This window comes from Bombus terrestris, chromosome 13, assembly GCF_910591885.1.
Source record: "Bombus terrestris chromosome 13, iyBomTerr1.2, whole genome shotgun sequence".
NCBI classification, from domain to species: domain Eukaryota; kingdom Metazoa; phylum Arthropoda; class Insecta; order Hymenoptera; family Apidae; genus Bombus; species Bombus terrestris.
In genome coordinates, this window is record NC_063281.1 from 5,900,329 (window position 1) to 5,919,611 (window position 19,283).

A 19,283-nucleotide genomic window follows, 5' to 3' on the forward strand; every position below is an offset into this window, starting at 1 on the left:
GAGAAAGAAATATAGGATGCAGGAATGTTGACATCAGTTGGGGATGTAGAACAGTAAATATAGAGTATAAGACGTGGAATAAGTTAGAGTATGGAAAAAGATTGTAGGTGTATAGGTAGGATAGGAAATGAATGATGGGACATAAAGTAAACTTCCTTCATTTTGCATACAAACCCATTTATTATCTCGTAATTTATACATTGAAAAACATACTTACTTGAATGCTGAAGTTGTCTAAATTCAATCCTTAGAAGACTGCAACTGTTCAAAACTATCAAATTGAAACCAGCCATAATCTAAAGAAAGATAAGAAGAAAAGGTTGTTCAAAATTCAATTTCTCATCTCATCGATCTATTCGGCAGCGATCAACACACATTTAGTTCGGACAAAGATCAGATTACTCAGCACTTGTCAGCCCTTAAAGGATTCTTTAGCTCGTCCGTGTATACACTGAAATTTCTGCACATCTGTAGCGATAGATCTAGGCGAAATCCCGAACGGCACTCTCTGATAAGAGAATGCGCGACGCGTGGGATGCTGGGAAGAGGGGTTGATGCGGTTCAAGCCGGCGCCCTCGCTTCACGAGTTTCTTCAGTGTACGCGCGTTGCTACATTCGGTTGGACTCTAGCTCGGGTCCTCTCCGAGTTTCGTGTTTCAATCTTTATTTACTCGAAGATCGTGATCGTTCGTCTTCTAAATAAAATCGTCTCGATCAGGAAATTCTTTCTTCCATTATATTTATCATTTTTTTATCGTTCAGATGTTTCTATTTCTCACTGCACCGAAAAATAGAACGAAATGAAGAAAAAGAAAGAAACGGAAAAGTAGATTTGTGGACGAAAATCTGTGACACTGCCGATATTATATATGGTAGATGAAAATTGGTGACAAGCGGACCTGTAAAGTGTAATTTTCAATCACATATCACTAATCTCCGTTATATTATTATTAAAGGAAACCGGACAATTCTCCTGGAAACTTTCCAGGCACTTTTGGCGTGAAATTTTGCTACATTGACCACAAACATCAGTCGTGCTCGTATTTCTCTCGCGATATAGTTTGACCATTCAACGATATCAACCCTCGATAATCAAACTATTTTGAAACAGTGTCGTAACCAAAAAAGGGAAAGAAAAATAATAAAGATGTCGAATAAAAAATACTGTCGAAAGTTCGTATAGGGAGGGGAATTATTATTTCAGTTAGAACGAACAAAAGTGACAGCTACATTACCGCGAGTGATCGAGCGAACAATGCACTGTATTACGAAATTTCCCCTCTCAGGATTTTTCAGCGTGGGTTTCTTATCAGAGAACGTTGACAAGTAGACCGAAAGAGACGTTTTGACTACGAGTGAAGGCCACGATGGAACTATTCCAATACATTGAAAGAAAATCGACGGAGAAAAACGGTGTTTAAACTAAAGGTGAGTGTAGTAAGTACATCTGTAATTTGTGTATTTGTTCATTCTTATAAGGCGATAATTCTTTAAAGATATCCACCAGTCCACCTTGTATCGTTTCAATCGTGCAATACAACACACGCTTCTTGTGCGCATCTTTGTACAGACTATTAAATAAAATCAAAATCAATCTATTTAATAAAATCTTGTTCCATTACAACGAAGCAACGGCAGCATAAATTCGAAACCGAATCAAAAGAAAGGGAAATATATAATAAAACTGTGCAACTTTTCGTAAACTTAAATTTGAATTGCAGTCAAATAGACGGAATAGCGATTAGAAACATGAAATATTACTAGTTTTGTGGAAACTGAGTTGGTTTGTTGCGATTCAAGATGATAATTAATTTTTTTATAATTTCTTCGTGACAATAGTAGACTTGAGGCAATTTTCTTTCTTTAAATTTGTCCCCATTTTTGCACTTCCCTACAGCTATTTGTTTCTTTCTTTTTCTTTTTCTTTTTATAGTTCTGAGAAGGATTAATTAGTAGAAAAAAATAATTGGAGTTTTAAGCTCGCGCGCCTGTAAGAATGCGACTATAGTTACGCGTAGAAGAGAGAAAATCTGTTTACAGGCGCGTCGCGATAATTGAAGGCATCGATTTGTCGTTCCTTCTTGTCGAATAGTGATTCTAGAATGCAAATGGAAGGAAATTCGATGGTTTCATTGTTTACTCACCTTCTTCTGGGAAAGCGCACTCGAAACGCTTCCGTTCATTATGTAGAAAATGCATTCTTTATTGATTTGAACGCTGTTCAAACACACTCGATCGTGCTTATTCCATTAATGTGGTTGACACTTTATAAAATATCCATTTTGCTTTAGTCACATTTATACGTGAAAGAAAATAAAATGTTTGAAATCAGAAGAGAAGCTGGGAGATTGACGGTGGCTACAAACAATATTTGTACATCTTTGCATCCATTATTGCATTTATAGATCCAACTGCAATGAAAAAATGTTTTATTGAAAAATAAGAGTGTATAAAATCTTTTTGTAGCCATTGTGTTTTTAAATAATTCTGATAATGGTTTTTTCCATTTTAGAAGATATAGGTTGAAGTATGTACAAGTTTAATTTAATTATTTGTGTCGCGGATTAAATGATTTTACTGTCAGAGTTTCATCTACTTCACTGGTTTATATTTCAATAGGATGGGAGGCTTCTTATATTAATGATATAAATTCACATATATTTTTAGGTTCGAATATAAACTCGAAAATGTACGTATATGAATTAGGATATGAAAACATATCAATAAAGTTTAGAATAAAGAAGCTAAAGAAGTTAACGTTATTGTTATATATATTATGTTATGTTATGTTATATATACGTTATGTTATATATATTGTTATATATAAGTTAAAGTTATTATTTCATTACTTTATTTTTATTAATTTAAATTGAAATTATAACTTTTCTATCGATTAAAATTTTTAAAGTAATTGATAGACAATTTATTATCAAAGATTTACTCAGAAATGAATTTGGCTTGTTATCAATCTAACATGTACAATGAAAATATAAAATCAGTTCTATTGAAATTTTGAAATATTGAACATTTTTCATAATTCTCGAATTCCGAATTTTCAGATATGATATTGTTCCTTTGATTGAAATTACAACCTTCTAAATTTTGCTAATGATTGATAAACCTTTTTTTCTGTGTTAGCGTTAGCTAGATGTAGGATTTGCGTTTTTCAAACTAATACGATAAACGAATCTAAAAGTTCACGGGGGAAGGTACGTTTGTTAAGGAGGGACGCGAAACGTGCGAGTTCCAGTTCATCGATTCGCGGAAATTGGGGATGTCCGAAATCGATAAAATCGTCGAACCACGCTTGAACTAGAGGTTACCATTAATTTTTACTTATTGATCGTTCGTCGAGTCCACTACGAACCGCAAAACTGTGATTGTTCGATGTTATAAAATGAAACGATAATTTAAGAATTTTTCAGCAAAATGTTATCAATAATTTTTGCGGTCTCTTTTAAAGGACTATGAAATCGAATTATGAAATAGAATTGATTTCTAGAATTATTAAATATTAATCTCATTTCTCGAAGTATGATTCATAAATTTACAGACATTATGGTTTTATTATCTACATAGATAACCTATACTTTTCTACTTTTCTACTTTAGCTTTTCTACCATAAAAGTCTTGAATGCTCAATCAGAAAACTAGGATACCAGGAAAACATATTCTTCAAACAATTTCCTCCTTAAATGTATGCAAATAGACTTTCCTTTCGCGGAACATGATTTTAAACACCAATAGTCACCACACCTCTTTGTGGTTATTACAATATTCATGTATTTTGAATGAATAGCTTTTTATGATTACAGAGAGACTTCATTTACTGGAATAGCATATTATCTAATGTCTGATTAAATGACCTTCTGCTGATAGAATCTACTTATCTGGACGTGAACTGTTATTATTTGAGCAAAATTACAAATAGTGGGAGAATCAGTGAACTGCTTTTTCCTTGGCACGTTCAGATAAGCGAAGTTCTATTTATGATATTTATTTTATATTATACAGAATATGCATTATATTATTATATTGTATATTATATTAGAATTATATATATATAATACATATTTAATTGTTCTACAAAAACGAAGAAACTTTTAACTCATTTCATTTGTTATAGCCCATATGCTTTCATGAACTCAAAACAAAATCATTTCAAAATTGTCGTAATTACGCAAGGAAACTTTGCAATCTCTCGAAAATGTAAGTTCAAATTGTAGCCAAATATATCGAATAATCATCTATGAGAAATCGATATTATCGATATTTACGAACAAATCTCTCATGGTAAAAATTATTCGTCAAATCTTTGAGAATACGTTGAATCTTTAAAAAAAATGTCAAAACCTGATAATAACCAATAAGAGTTACAGTTTCCGTAATGGATTTACAAGCTTCGTCAGGAAACAACAAAATCGTTCGAGTGAGCAGTCCGAAACAATCGCCAGATTGTCACGGTAAATTCTGGCAAACTGTCGACTATAACGCGTGTACGTTTCGACAAAGGCTGACTGACGAGCCGGACCAGTTAGTAACAATGTTGTCTTTGAATTTCTACCATAAATCTGTGTTTATGGTCTCAAAGTAAATTTACGTTGCTGGATGATTCGGCAAATCGAACTGTTCTGTGACAAGTGATTCGCAGAGTTGCAGTTAAGTGAATAGACATTGTTACCAAAATGCGCATCGAAAACAAGGATATGAGTTACAATGGGTTTATTCTCTTAATCTCGAGATTAGGCACCTGCATTCTCAGATTTGTGGTAAGATCAGTATAAAATCCGATTAGAATCGAAACGAATAGAATTGGGATTTATTTATGTTTACTACCGCAATGATTGACGTATTAATACATAAAGTTAGGATTTTTTAATTAGAAGAATTTTATTAATATTATTGTGTTATGTATATTATTGTATTCTGTGGATATAAATATACGTAGTTCTAGATATAATTTTACAGATATAGTGCTTGAAAAATTTTTGGATTGACAATTATAATTCTTACCTTTTTCGTGTGACGATCTATTTTAGTTTCTACATTTTGTATCGTTTGTGTAATATTTAAAATCATTGAATGGTTTATTGATCAATTAACTCTACAATTCTTAGGGATACAGTATAGAGGATGATCGAATAGACAAATTAAAAATTAAAAAATTAGAAAATTTTCTATACTTTACATTTCCTTTTTTTGTTCATTTATTATCTTTCCTTTTCTTTCTTAATGATAATAATGGGGGGAGGGGAAAGGGAGGAGAAATAATAATTGTTGAAAACAAAAGTATCAATGATCAATTTAATTTTAAAAAATTAAAAAAATGATTGCGGAAACATCTTCCTTCGAATATTGAAAACTCGTAATAGAATACATATATAGTAAAATAATAACACATGATTTTGTAATAGAAATGCAAATATAAGAACAAACTATCGCACGGAATAGTTGATTTCATAATGCATAAAGTTTATAATGCATAATGCAAAAAGACACTTACCATCTTCATGAGATGCTACGTATAAATAGCTCAGGTGTTTATATATTATATGCAACGTGGATATACAGGTAATGCGTTTGAAGAAACTACGAGATTAGGTGATACTATCGTGAATTCGGTCGAGTAACATACTTTCAAAGTGTTATTTAGAATTGACGAGTTTCCGCGTAACTGCTTCATAACTTGGGCACATGGAAAATTTTCAGGTTATTCAGGGCGTGAAAATGAAATTATTTAATTGGGACCTGGATCGAATTGGAAATGCAGGACTACATAATGAAATTTCAAATTTCAGATTTCACGGTAAATCAGTGGCTGTGATTTTGAGTAAAAGAATTATGTCGCACTGGACACTCTTTGTGATTTTTATTATGAAAATTTAGTTAAAGGTAATACTGTACGTAAATTGGTTTAAAAGCAGCGGTTTAAAGCAATCAATTGCTTCGGTTCCATTTCCAGAATAGTGTTTGCAAAAATATTAATTTGCATAAATGCCCGCAGTCTATTCATTAGTATTATACCAGTAAAATTCGGAACCAATCTGAAAATTTATATAGAAATTACAAAATATTTATTGCAAACATATTTTTAATGAAATATTAGTATATTAGTATAACATTATTAATAAAATTACGATGGCCTGATGTGGTTACAAATATAATGAAATTTCAAAACGCTTTGCGCAGGACGTAATATATTCATATAAGGTTTCCACGTATGTTCCAATACTTTCTACTGTGAGTAAAGTTGAATTACGTACGTGTTGTTTTCAGATTATAGTTTTAGTCAAAACACTGTGCATTGATTTCTGTAGCAGGCATTCCCATAGAATCCATTACGAGTGATTTAACGAAGTTCGATTTAGATGTCTGCGATAACTCGATAGGCAAGGGAGTAGATTCAAATAATTTTCCTCCCTATATCCATGCGAAGACGTAGGCAAATCCATTTGCATTTAATAGCGATGATAGAGTACTTACCATTCATCATGGCGAATTTCATCGGAATATTACATTACGAAACAAATATCCTCTTAAATTACTAAGAAAGTATGCGGTACTGTTCCATTAACTGGAACTGGAAAATTCTACTTAACAAGGGATTTATTGAAATTCTGCTGAGTTCTTATTATCCGAGAATCGAATGTTTCTTATGTAAGCAGTTTGTAATCTACTTACGAATCAATTTTTATTAATCAGCCTATTCATCAAATTTTGTATAACTATAAATTTTTGTTTTCCAATTCTCCATATACAGTAGCTTGGAAAAGTATTCGAAAATTCATAGAAACTCTTTATGAATATATTACGTGTATTACATAAAACATGTTATTATGATTATATCGATGAAATGTAAAACGAATCTGTAAATGTGTAAGGAATTAATAAGATATTTCTTACATATTTTAAATTTCATAAGGATATAATATACACATAATATATAATATACAAAAGGAATTCATAAAAAATTTCTATAATATGTATCCAAATAATTTCATGAGCCACTGAGCCCATAAGACTATCTTCGAATATACTGTCTTCATATATTCATGCATCAATGTGTTCCGATAATCGATCGTCTCATTAATCGTTGTTTTGATAATATACATCACACTGTATTCTAAAATGAACAATTTTTTTAAATACGTCATTCTGACAAAACAACGGTAGACATTTAAATCTATCGTTCCATTAATCGGTGTTCTGACAATGTCAATGTAGATCCCATTGTATCAGAAAATTAACGATCTTTTGGATACATCACTTTGACGAAACAACGACACACATTTTTTTACCAATACACGAATAATACCAATCATCCCGCTGGCCTAGCTGCCTGCCAAAGAGTTATAACGGCAGTCAATTTCGGGGACTGACAAGGTTATCAGTGGAAGCGTACCCGCGCGATTTTCCGCGACCTGTCTGCGGATAACCAGCGCTCGCCGCTATAAAACAAAATGATAAATCACTTTCGTCGGTGGTTACGTTCGTCAAAGACTTGCCATGAACGAAGGGAGTCAAGGAATCTCCCTATGTTTCCTGACAACTGGAAACTTAATTAATCAGGAAAAAATCAACCAAAAGGTCTGGTGATTCTGATGCGCAATTAGTGGTTTTAATAGACAGAGCGAGTAGAAAGAGAAAAGGAAAGGATCTGGACAATGGTAAATAGCAGAACACATTGTCGAAGGTAGCTTACTATGAAAAGAAAAAAGGAAAAAGGAGAAAAACTGGCTGAAAGAGAAGGGTATGTGGTTAGAAAAAGAAGATATTGTGTGACGAGGGATAACGATGTGTAACGATGTATAAAGAAGGGCATAAAGAGACTAGAAAAGGTGGGAAAGAAAGTGTGTGGGACACGTGATGAGCAAACAAGGGGAAAGAGAATGAAAAACAAGTAATTCTCGAAAATAAAGTGCTAGAGATAAAGTTGAACAGCTATTAAGAGTTCTATTATAGTACTGGGAGTGTTTAGAGAATTAAAAAAAAGATTATCTTCTTCCGGAATGGACACATGTGATTTAAAAAATATTTCTTGCGGATATTGCGACAATTTGTGTTACGCACAGTATGCAATTTCCTTTCACTTTATAATTTTGATTTTCAGATGTGTTCTCTTGTATTAAAATTCAATTCTGTGGAAACTTTATCATTGTCACTATAGTTCTAAATTATTAATTTAAATACTCTATAAGTTTTAAATATCATATACTGATTAATAAAATTTGGATATTAAATAGTATATTGAACAATAAATTGTAAAATTACGTTTCCTATCATGCATGTACGTAAATTATATTTCATTTGAAAATTATTCCACGAATCCATTAGTCTTACCACTTTTAATTTTTCTTAACAGTTTTACTTTCCACAATTTGAAAACGTAGGTTTGTATAAAATGTACTTGTTTCAAGTTCCGGTAGGACGGTTTCAATCGGCCAAAGAAATTTTATCGACGATAAATTCTGTTACTGGCAATGAGATTGCGCGTGTGTATATAAGTTCAATCTCACTTTTTATAAAAAAAAAAAAGAGATATGACAGAAATCGAGTCGACCGTGCACATTTTCAAGAGGCTACGAACGAAACGAGTGACATATGATTTGTGAAAGCGAATCATCAACGAGTAGATCGATCAAACAGCGGAGATGAAAGAGAACAACGACGAAATTAAAAATTTATCGTTTATTAACGACATGCGATCACGTTGGAACACCAATAATGGGATCTATATTAACCCCTTTTTAATCGATAAACTTTTTACAAGTTTGCATGCCATAAATGTTTACAGCAACGCTGCTTATTATTATCATTTACTTTTAAATTATCTATTAGAATAGATTAATAATTACCAATCAAAAATTTGGAACTATTCCGTGTTTTATCCAATCTAAGAATTTAAAAAAATATTAACTTAATAAAACTTAATAAAACTTTGTTATTTAATGACTAAAGAAGTCTATAATCAAAGTTGTTAGAGGTAAAGATTAATAATTTATAATAGCTACGTGCTCCATCGAATCCTAAAATTAGAAAAAATTGTCACATTAAAATTCTCCCATTTTAGTTATAATTTTTAGTTATAAAATTTTTAGTTATAAATTTAAGTTATAAATTTTTTTAAATTTAGTTATAAATTTAGTTATAAATTTAACGAAATAAAGATAATTATTCTTAATACCTGTAGCATTAAGCTTAAATAAATAATTAGTAAGAAATTCGAAAAGTTTGTAACTTAATTGCAGAACTACGTTTTTCATTTCATCGTGTTCCCAATATACGTATCATTTCGATAGATTTAATTTCTGATACATCCTGATATTTGCAAAAAGACGTTTTCTGATTCTGTTTCGTCGTTTAATTAATTTAAAGTATAAAATGACTAAAAAGTTAAAGTGTATTTAAGTTTCAGAATATCTCTCGTAATTTGAACTTTTATCAAGGATGTAACTTCTCTGAGGGACGATCTGTACCGAAGAATAAAAGGTAGTCGATAAATTGGTTCGAATGAGTACAAAGAACAGTATAAAAGAGCGGCCTCGTCAGGTCGAGGATTTTCAAAATGCGCTTTCAGTAGGTTACTTCATTGAACCATGTCTTTTTACATGGTTTCTACGTTTTAAACTGACATCTAAACTATTTCAAGAGCGAGTTTATTGAGCCCGGAAAAGGATAATTACTCTTTTCATTGTACAGGTGTATTTACTTAGAGTATACTTATAAACAAATTGCAGTTATTCGTGTATTTATGCGAAATTTCAGTATACTTAAGTGTGCATAATATACGTGATGAAATATACAAAATGTTGTAAGTACCGTTTGTAAATTTTAGAAGGTGATATAAACTTTTACTAAAGTTCATAAGAAATAAGATTTTATAAATTCTATACCTTACTATAAAATATAAGTAATACTAGTAAATATAATAAAATTCAATTTCTATATAAAATTCTATTATTGTATAATATTAATATCCGACGTCTTTCTCTCAATGTAGAAGTCCTTTTTAATCTGATTTCTAGTTTAGGAAGTAATGAATCTAAAAATGAAGAATTTCCCAAGTAACAAAATAATTGTATAAGGTTTAACAGTTACAAGAATCATTGGAATATGAATATCTATGTAGAAATGTTAAATGATGTAGGATAATACCAAACAATATTTTGAAATAACAAAAGAAAAATAATGTACACATGCGTTATCACTTAATCTATCACTTTATATCTTCTAGAATCATGTTTAAATGAACTACCTATATGTACTCGTATTGCTTAAGAGATTAAATTATTCTAATTTTCACATAACAAACACTACTATCTACTGTTGCTCGAGAAACGACGATCAACTTGATTCTCCTCCTAGGAAATTATTCTCTATTCGTTTCTTATTTTATTTATAAGTTACATGTATGTATCATTGTTCTATCGAACTATACGAACTGTTGTATTTTATTTCTTAAGAAAATTTAGTTGTCATATGAAGATAATTCCCTTTCAGTCGACATTTTCGATTTATGGTTGTTTAATAAAATGGTCCATCAACTGAACGTTGTGCGATATTTTGTTTCTTATTTATGAGTTAATTGGAACTATCGGAAGAAAACGGGACGAATCATGAAACATATACAACGTGGATGAAAATGCCAAGAACGTTCGTAATAAAACCAAACGCCGGTGAACGTGAAAAAAATCCTAAAGCTAATTATTGAAAATATCTCTAGAAGTCAGCTACGTAGTCCGAAAACGTTCGACGACGAAAAAGAGAATATTCGATAGCTAACAATGTGAATTACATTATGACAAGCATTGCCAGTGTAGAACGCAACTAAACGGAACTTCTGTTCTTAAATATGGTAATCAGAGTACGGTTTAATTGAGGCAAGCGTATAGTTTATACAACGGTACTCGTGTAACGCAACTGACTCTGTATATGCTTTGAATAATAATACATGTATTTCGGTGGTGAATTTTGTCTCGTACCTGTAATTTTCCGAACAGAATTGTGAAGTGTTTGTTAATACCTCTCGCGTTGATTTCTATTTGTGCGACTTGTTAGTGAAAATGAAATATGGAATAGGTATGATGGAATATTACAGTTGCGCTCGGAATATATTTCATTACGAATACAATTTGTCTTCATTAAGGTGAAACCATAATTTTTCTCATGTAACATCGAATATGTTTCGACATCATAAATCGAGGAATTTAAGTCAATGATGAAAAAAATTTGAAAAAAGAGCAAAATTATTCTGCGTAGAAATATTTCAAAATATTCCTATTAACCAATCCAAAATGAAAATAATGGTAAAAATTAGTAGAAATGATTAATATTTGTTGTTTAGTAGTAAGTAGAGGTTTTGGCTGGTTGAAGGAAATAAAGTTTGGTTTCCCCTAGTTGATCGATTTACGTCGATACAACACATGTGGTTTGGACACTTGAAGTTTATAAATTGTCTTTCATCCTGTACAATAGTCTCAATAAATTTCATAAACATTTTATTTTTATTTGGATCTATATAAAGTATTGCACGGAATCTAATGTGATATGGCAGTAAGGCTTCGTTAATTGAATTTCTGTCGGTCGCCGTAATCGAGTAACATCCCCAAGTAATTTCTTCCCTCGAGGAGAAACCTACATTTGTCACGGCTCTGGGCTACAATAATCGTCTTCATGGTTCCTGAATCTAATTATATCGCTAATGAATGAAAAGCTGCTTTTGTGGTCGAGTAAATTGAGGTACGGGAAGACATAAGATCGTGCTTCCGTCGTTTACTGATGGTCTGACCCCGGCCCAACGACTCGGCAATTATTAAAACTGCCGAGATTTTACACTTTTGTACGGGAATTATTTTAAGCAAACTTCTTTGTTGAATAATGCTCAGAAATTGTCAAAAGAATATTATTGCGAAATTTGCTTTGTAGGATACATATACGTGTAAGTCACGAATTATCATTTCTGAAATTTGAAAGAAAAGTAATTAGTGTCAGAGTAGCACGAATATTTTATTATTTGTTTCTCGTGGAAGATATAGACACTATACAATCGGCATACACTTATCTAATTTTGTATATCTGACTTACTACAGAAGCTAAACATGTATTTTGTCACAAAATTGTTTATACTCGCGCATTAATTATTAATGTATTTCCAAAAGCAATTGAAAAAATTAAAGCATCCAAGGCTTACAAAGATTTTGGGATAAAATTATATTAGAAGTTACAAAACATTTAACTTCTTCAAGATATATGTAATATAAAGCCTATTATTTTTATGACTTCATGTAGATATATCAGATGTATGTATTTTTTATATCATTATGTTTTATATTTTTTAATTTCTTTTTTCTTAATAAAATAAAGGTGAATAAGTTATGATACATATTAGTATGTAACGTAATGTATCAAAAAGATTCATAGAGCCAACATTTTTACTATAATATCTTATATTTAATTGGGTATATGTAGACTTTTGTAACTGTATGTAAATAATGCTCTCTTAATTTAATTATTTCTATACCAGAAAAATCAATATATACGAAAGTTCATCAAATCACAATCTTCCTCAAACCACCATCAAAATGCCGGTTTAATCGTTCCTTTGCACTTTTAGCACCTTCAATCCGATGATTCACCTGATAACCACATATCTTTGATTGAATTCGTAACTCACGCGATTTTTCAACCTTTTCAAAGAATTCTGCTCTTCTCCTTCGTCTCTTCTTCTCATTTTTCCACATAAATAATAACCACATAATAACGAACTGTAACTGAGAAATGACAGAAGGTACACTTCGCGTAACGAGGAACACAATATGAAAGACATTTTAAAAAAACGGAGTCTTACTGATCTACTTAAATCTTTGTGATAGTTGTGAAATATGGTTTATAATAGAATATAAATTTCTATTTATTTAAATCTGTTATTTTTATATTCAGAAGTAGGATCACAATAGTTATTACAATATTGCACGGATAAATCTATCACACCGTTCTGAGCCGAAAAAACCTTTATTGCACGCGCTTACATAGACTAGGGGAAAAAACAAATGAGCATCTAAAAAATATCGATCGAGTCTATCGATTGCATCTAGAACAATCTTCTAGTTACTGCTTTTTGTAACTAACGCATCCGCATGTGGAGGGCGAGCACGAACTCACGTTGTCATTTTCAACAAAATCTATATCAGGATATAAATTACATATGATGTTTCCACTATTTTTATGTACTGCAATGTCGAAATAAATGGAGGAAGATAATAACACTGAGAATGTCGATGACACATATATGTGTACGTAAAACAGAAGAAAGCCAGTCAGGAGTTCACAGGAGACAGTGTATACAGTGGAAACATCATGTAATTTTACATACTTGTTTTTAATAAATATAACAATAATATAAAATATAACGAAGAACTTGAAGCTGAAATCTATAAATTATATCTGACTATTCAATAATTTTTGTTATGAGAAATTAATCGTGCTTTTCAATTTTCATTTTCCTATCTCGCTCTAATTCAGAAACTATGTATATTACAATAAGATTTCTTTTACACTTTCCTCAAAGCTAACAAATGTTTTAATAATAATTTAATAATATATATTTAATAATTTATACCAATTAAAAGAAAACCATAAACATTATAATTTTGATTTGCTATACATTTCACGTGTCCGTTCCATCGGTCCTAAGATCCATCACCTTTTTAGCTCAAGCCAATCAGTTCGTCGATATTCGATTTTGCTGACAAATTAAATTTCGAAATACCAGACAAAAAGCTGACGCTGTAAACGACACGTCATTCGCTTTCAGGGCGCAAAGTTGCACGCCAAAGTTCTTAATTAGAACCTGTCTCTGACGACAGTAGCCAACAACGTAATCGTGACGCACTACTTTTCCCTTGTCACATTTCCTTTCTTCCTTTCCCAATCAATCATGGAATATAAAAAGTAAAAACGTGTTTATTGATCTATGGATATTTATGTAAATTCATATACTTAAAAGAACAGGATTTAGACAAAGATTTGTATCAATTCCAAAATAATATAAAGAATAATCGTCTTGATTAAGTAAGAAACTCATTGTGCAAATTTATATTTTTGTAAACAATACTAAAGAAATAGGTTTATTTCTAATCAAAATAAGATTCTAAAATCCTAAATATTTTAAATATTGCGTTAAATAAATATCGTGTTTAGAATATTATAATTATGTTGAAAATTAAATGAATTATATTTAAAAATTAAGAATATTAGAATTGAAAATTCCAAATATTATAAAGAATACTATACTTTGAATATTTTATACATTTTTCGTATCGTATGCATTCTCATCTATTATTCTACATCTTTAAATTTTCCATAAATGTATAAAAGTTCGCAGTCTAGTGATCAAAGATTCGCTTTACTGACATAAACGGACGGTTCTTTAATCCTCAGATGAGGAAACTATCCGGAAGAAATTCCACAGCATCGATTTTTACGCGGTAAAGAATAGCCTGTTGATGCTGGTGGAATTTGTCTGCGGAACTTCTGCCTTGCTTCTCCGTCCAACCTAAAAGAAAGATAAGAATTACTCAATCGTGGATGCATCACAAGATTCATTTATACATATAATATCGCTTAATATTCGACAAATACTTAGGGTAATGTTGTCTAAATTTGGCGGAATTAATTATATTTGAATAATGAACATATTTGTTTAGGTGTAACTAACATTGGTCTTTCATTAATTTGTCAAAATATTTTAAGAATGGAAATAGAGAGACTGACTTGGTAATGTTTTATATATTTGGTAACTAATAAGTTTTTTTTAATACTTTATCGAATAAATAGCTATTCCTTTTTAATATTATAATACTTCGGCAACTAAGGACTTTGTTTTTCACATATTAAGCGATTGAGATATCGAATGTTCAAAGAAAGTTGATAGGAATGATTAATTTCTTCTTTATGACACGATAATTGGTACGTACACGATCAACTTTAAAACTATTGTTTGAATTGATGTTTTATTTAGCTGACGAAAGATAGAAATATTGGATCAAAAATGGTGAATCCCTGTGAAAAGTAGTCGATTTCAACGAGTGTCTATTATTCGACATCGTGTGTTCAGTTGTACGGCGAGATGGTTGAAATGTTTCGGTGGAAAAGTCGGGAAACAACTAGTCATGTTTCGAAATTGACTGGTCCCGAGATTGAAACCACAGACAGTGCACGTGCGCTACAATTTCTTCTTTTTTCATCATACTTTCTACAAACAAGATATTTTAATGAATCTTTCTGCGTAGAATATTCGGAAATGTCAAATTAATTACCCGTTTCATCGATTAATTTTTCTTGCATAAAATTATTAAAAATGAAATTGGAACACAATAAATTATTATTGAAATGTATAAGTTACTTCTATTTTTAATCAAAGTGTATTTTCCTAAAATGTACAATATTCATATTTAGTTAAAAAGTATTTTACGAATTTCTCAACTTCTAGAGTGCGTATATAGTAATATGTTTAAAGCATTTGCTTCATCTTTGTTCAATTATTTCTACCATTCTCTTGCACTAATCAAGATATGTCTACTATTTTACCAGGAGTATGATTATAAAATAACTTTCGTATCCATTTTGCAATATTTGACAGTATTGTTCACATTTCGTGTTATTCATGTTATTGTAGTCAATTTATATTTCAAGAAAGAAAGGTGAATAAATTTTATTAATTTAAAAAACAATATAATCAAGATATTGTCACTTCTGTGTATCACTTTTCTTCTGAACTTCTACATTGTTGTCACTATTTTAAGTGACTTTCATATCCCTTTTCCTCACAAAAATTTTTAGATTTCCATCTTCTCTTCCAACGAAGAGGCAAAATTATATATCTTTCAAAAGAAATACATATCAGAATCCCAATATAACTAGCGTAATATCGTCATGAATACGCGGTGACCCACATAAAAGGTTACAAACTACTTTGTCCTGGAAACTGCTAAAGATAACGGCGAAATCCCTTCTTTCGAAATTTTAGGGTTAGCTTTATGTAACTTACATAAAATTGCGACCATTCAGTCGGCTCACATTTTCATATAAAATAGACGTATAAAACGCGTTAAGAAACCCGACGAATTCTCGAAAACGTTTGTCAAAGATACTCGTAGTCGGTTTTCTACATTTTGCCCCGATTTGGAGGAAATTATATTTATACGCGTTCACCTACAATAATTCGTGGAAGTATTCGTACACTGACGGATCCCTTTTATAAACATATTATGTGTATAATCGGATATCATTACGGACTAAATAAAGTTTCAGAACGTTTTATATCGATGAGTCACTGCACAAATATTCTATGTCTACTTTTAGCGTTTTTGAGATAAGAAATTCCAAAAATTCAGTAGTATTATATAAATAAATAAATAATGTTTGCACCGTATTTATCTTCATCAGAGCTATTATAAAACTTTTTGCAAATTGTACGTTGATCCTTTTTAGGAACATAAAATGATAAACGTAGATAATGCTTCTTAAAAATACGTCTATATGCATTAAATACAACAAATAAAAATATTATTTTTGACAAATTTATATTCACTTCATTGAAGTAAATATAAAAGTAATTTTTATACAGCATAAAGGAACAGTCAAGAACTACGTGTTGCATTTAAAAACTCAAATTTTACAAAAGATGGATATACAATATTTGTGCAATAAGTAATCGATATAGTACGCGCAATATACGAATAAAAGATAAAAGTTTAGTATGGCAAGTGTACGAATAGTATTGTGAACCATCGTAAATAGTTTATGCATGACTCCTTGTATTCTACAGAAATAACTAAAACGACAGTGCAAGCACGTCAAAAAACTCGCGCTCTCGTTGCTGTAAAATGACTACTAATTTCTCAGCCGAGGGATCATCAATTCATGAAGCAGAGCAGACGTAATTTCACCCGTTCATTAATTCTACAAGCCGCGTTCATATTGTTCGATTCACGCCACGTAATAACTAGGGGCTCTCGAAAACAATCGAAAACGAGCGTCGAGTTGATAATGTTCCGACGAGTAAATTCGCATGAAACCACCACGATCGCCATAGGAATGGAAATGCCGTAAATAACAACGCGTCTTGATTGTTTCGCCAAGACAAACCTCCATTTATATCCAGCCAGTTAATTTCATGGCTACCGCAATGAAACGTCAAATGAACAACGGACGGGTTCTCGGTACAAATTTTCTGCCACCAATGGGATCTTCAACATAACACCAAGAAACAATAATTAAGGTTGTAAATTAAGTTTGAAGTAATATATGCTTGTACCGTCGTACACGAAAGTATTTGAACTCTTACCACAGAAAACTTTGTAGAAGAATAGAAAATGTATATAAAAATTACGAGATATTTATTACAGACACGAATTTAGTAAAAAGTTAGTATACGCCATCAATAGTCATTTTAAGCATATAATAAGTGTTAAACATGGTTCTATTGAGTATTGAAGTTTGTCAATATAGTGCATGATTGACTGTTTATAGCTTAAATAACTTTGTGATCTCTGCGACTCATATTCTTGTACTAAATATATTGTAATTTCTACATTATAATCTCACATTTGTTTCAAGCTTTATTAATACAATTGTGATACTCGTATCTCATTACAGTGCTAACGAAATTTCAAAATGGTTCATATAACACAACATATCCATAAAAGATGTCTCCAAGTGCTTAAATACTTTTACGAGCGTATGTATTATATTGGCAGATTGTTATCGGTCTTTCCGCATTTGGAACCCGCATTATCCATGTGCTAGCGGCTGGCATATCGTTAAATGATGTAGATTCTGTAAATAGGAGCATTTATAGAAAATGTTGGTAGGGGAATTGCGAATGTGCATTTATCTCGAATGCTGACATTTCTGTGTTACGTCGATTTAGGTTTGTTTACTCGTGTATTTTAGATGAACTAGTTCACATCGCTTAGGAACTGTTAAATATTATGTCGACTTTCCCTCCGTTATAACTTTTATTTTAATTCTCCTATTTTTCGAAGAGAACATGCGTCTCTCATAGAGTGATATTTCAGTAGTTTTTGACGATAGTATTTCATGATGATATATATTATGACAATAATTATAATTCATATTAATTCAGTAGTATTAAATTCTCCATAGCAATTATTGTTACAATTTACAATTTTTATAATTCTCACGAATTTATCTTTTTAATGCGAAAATTGAATATTTTGTCGAATACTTCGTCTTCTAATTTCTAGTTTAATTTCATTATGTTCGTAACAAAGTCATATTATGATATTTTACAGGAAGACCCTCTAATAGTGTCGTAATAATATTTCAAGATAATCCGCCGAAATAATGGCTCAAGATAATAATAAACGACGGTATTTCCTATAAATATTCTATTACAATAATTTATAATAATTTGTACAATCGTATCCTAGAATAATGTTTCACAATATTATTCAACGTGAGTAATTCGTGTCACGTCTTTCATGTTAAATGATTCCATGAATTTCCAAATGCACTTGGGAGAACTTAGTGGCGTGAGAGCCACTTTGTCAATTTACAATAGTGTAACGATGAATAATTCAATATTTTTCGTTCTCAATATTTTTCACATCGTTTCATTTACAAGTGTGTTGTTTTATCGCAAATTGATTTTTATTTTTAGTATATGTTACATGAACTCTGTTAAATTTAAATGATTTACGAAGCTAGAAGAATGTGAAAAAATTGTAAAGGAAAAGAAGGAGAATAACAAATTTATAAAGAAGAAGAATTGATGGAAGTACGCATGAAATAATCGTCTATTTTATTAAAATCAATAGCATTTTTAGATTCCTAGAAATTTCAAATTTGAACTCCTTTTATGATTTTTAATTTTTCATCTGAATTGAAAGTTTTTATTATATTATTAATAAAATATCATGCTAATATTAAGAATTATTTTATATTGACGCAATACACAATAAATATTTCGTATGTAACGGTAGTAACGATATTTAAATAAATTGACATGTGAATATTTCATGCATATTTATTTATCTTGTTTTTTTTTTGAGTAGGTTGCTGACATATTCGTTGTTATGCCAACGAGCGGGCGTGGGTGGAATATGGCATTTTTCCACAATACGATCCTCGAAAAATTTGTTTGCAAACATTTTTTCGATTCTACAGCTCGGCAGCAAGAACAATACGAATGCGACAAATTAGAATCTCGTTTTACAAGGTATCCAATATGTGCCGCACATATCACGAAATATTAAAAC

General features: G+C 30.9%; 1 protein-coding gene across 2 annotated transcripts in view; it reads left to right on the forward strand.

Moving 5' to 3' along the window:
- Positions 1 to 608: 608 nt before the first annotated feature.
- The window catches only part of LOC100650658, a 316,011-nt gene continuing 297,336 nt past the window's right edge, over positions 609 to 19,283 (forward strand). For both annotated transcript variants that reach the window (XM_048411568.1, XM_020866089.2), the window contains exon 1: positions 609 to 1,428. The gene's annotated coding sequence lies outside the window, so the exon portion shown is untranslated. The remainder of the gene's footprint in view (positions 1,429 to 19,283) is intronic.